Genomic DNA, 2,660 nt, shown 5'->3' with positions numbered 1-2,660 from the left:
CCGATACTACACGTCGTCGAAATCAAATCAGAAACTGTGAAGCATTCAACTGCGCCAACTGATCATCATCCAATGCAGACTTTATAAGCTCGATCCACCGTAAGTTGAAATAATTATTCACCCGCTTTTTCTCCATTGGCTTAAACCCTGTTTCAAACATTCTGCTTGGCAGCCCCAATTCATCCATGACAACCTGAAACATGAAAACCAAAACCATAAGTTTTTAGTTAGAACATGCAACAAGCATACGAACACACAAGGCAATACGGTTGACCATGTTCTAGTTGGAATACAGAAGAGAAGCAAACATAAAAAATGAGAAAGTGAAAGTGAAGGTGAAGGTGTCCTCGTACATGGAACGCCAATAGAACAACACATTAATAAAATAAAACAACTACCGCAAATAGTATTGCACTCAAATAGTATAGCATTCAATAATATATCACAAGTTTAGCATTTAAACGCAGTATGAGGTAACATAATATGCTATTATTATTAGCATTAGCAACCAAATAATATAACATACAAATGGTATATCACGCACGCATCTGAAAAGCACATTTTCAAATAGCATAGTAGGGAAATAGAATAGAGTATGCGTAGTGGAATAAAATGAGGGGTACATCTCTAGAAAAGAGAATGTGTACTCAATGACCAAACTAATAGGTGCATCATCTGGGAAGAACACAAGCGTAAGAAGCCGACATGCAAAAGAGAGGTTCATATCTGCCCACAAACTGAACAGGAAAACAAGATAGAGGATATGCAATACGAAACTCAGCCAATCGAACAGAAAAATCAGATCTTACAAAATGTGAACGATTTCCGGAAGGTGATGAGATTTGGAATTTGAACGCGCCGTCTGAAGGCTCGGATCCAACTGGCTCGTCGGTTTCGAATATGTGGCTATCGAACCTGTGAAATTGATCAGGTCACAACGGAAGATCGTTTCGCCGGTGAAGAAACTGAAATCTACGGTTTGATAGCAGCGAGAATTTCGCAGTGGCGAAAAAACAAACTTCAACTTTTCGCCTTCCCGGAATTTACGGAGAAAAAGTTACTAGATGTGGGAGTAACGAGGAAGACGCGTAACTTTCTAAACCATGGGTAATTATTAAATATTTTTTTTACCTCCAGGTACTAGCCGGTTGAGTGCAAGGCCAAAAAGAGAATTATACAGGAAATACACGCCATGTATATGAATTTTAGGGCTTTTGGTCATATGGTGAATTATAATGTTTTTGGTAGCTATCAGATGCAATTTCCCTAAATAGAATACACCAATATAATTGATTATCACCAAATTTTATAGAATATATATGTCAATCGAAAAAGAAGAAATATATAGTTCTCTCTAACGGATCTATTGCATCTCATCTACTACTTGTTTTTTTTCCCTTTCAAATAAATTTCATGACTCAGATTGCAAGACATATGTGTAACAAAACTCCTCCACATAGAATTTTTTCTTTTTTTTTTTTTTGCTGAAACTCCACATAGACTTTCAGAAGTGGCATGTATATTTATTGATCACCAATTCACCATTCACCACAAGACGGTCCATATATCATACATTTTAAGCATTTATCTCATTGTATTACTTGGGTCTTTCTATAGACAAATCTTATTTTTATTACCTGAGGAGCCCTTTTATTTATTAACTTTACCCTCGTAATTCTCTCTCTTCCTTTATTTGTAAAGAAACTTTATTGGATTCGTATTCTCTTAACGCCGAAACCCCCATTATTCTCAATTCTTCCACAACCAAACTTCCACTTTCTAAAGCTGTGTCCTTACTCTCTTTCTTTTGTTACTTGCTCTGGTCGTTGTAAGAAGATATGCATGATTGGGCTGCACCGTTGATAGCTTTGGCTCTTTTCGCGTTCCTATCACCGGGACTAATCCCGCAGTTTTCCAGGGAAAGAATCTCCGGTGGATTTCATGAACATGAAGACGACAGTAGCTTCAATTTTCGTCCATACCATTCTCTACTGTCTCTTTCTCATCCTCTTTCTAGTCGTTCTCAACGTCCATGTCTATGCTTAGCTTCAGCTCAAAATATTACACTCTTGTGCTAGCCTTTGTTTGTGCTAGGTATTGGGTTTATTAGTAAGGCTTTGTTTTATGAATTTTCTTACTTCTTTCCTTGTTCCTCTTCTTAATTCTCTAAAGATTTTTACCTTCTCAGCAAATACGTTATGTTGGGTATGGTCCTGACCCTCCCAAAAGGCCCACTTGATAATTGTCCTCACATGATCAAAACAGGTGAGCTCGGCTCGTCGACTCGCGAACCAGTAGTCGGTTCGACTTCAGACTATTTTTAGCCGACATAGCGAATGACCGTAAGTAATCGGCTCGACGACTCGGTTCAGCGGCCCGACATCTCGGCCCAATCGTCGAGAAGGCCCGTTAGGTCAAGGCAAATTAGGTCAACAGGAGACCGTCTATAAATGAAGGAGAAGAGGCAACGATGAGGGGATCCGCAAATTACTACACTCACTTTCGGCTAGATCTAGGGTTTCATATCTTATCATCTCGCCGACTTGTACGGTTCGATGAACTAGCTTTCGCCGGACTAATTCCGATCACTCTCTTTTCCCCTTTTGTAACTCCGTTTCGACTCCTTGATCTAATAAAACACGTCTTTGTTTTGACCCACC

General features: G+C 39.1%; 1 pseudogene; it reads left to right on the top strand.

Annotated features, from left to right (window-relative positions):
• The first annotated feature begins 812 nt into the window (after window positions 1-812).
• On the top strand, window positions 813-2,660 carry LOC106406759 (annotated as a pseudogene).

The sequence above is a fragment of the Brassica napus genome, chromosome C6 (assembly GCF_020379485.1).
Source record: "Brassica napus cultivar Da-Ae chromosome C6, Da-Ae, whole genome shotgun sequence".
Classification (NCBI taxonomy): Eukaryota; Viridiplantae; Streptophyta; class Magnoliopsida; order Brassicales; family Brassicaceae; genus Brassica; species Brassica napus.
Note: the sequence above shows the minus strand (reverse complement) of the source record. Positions and strands in the feature narration are given on the sequence as shown.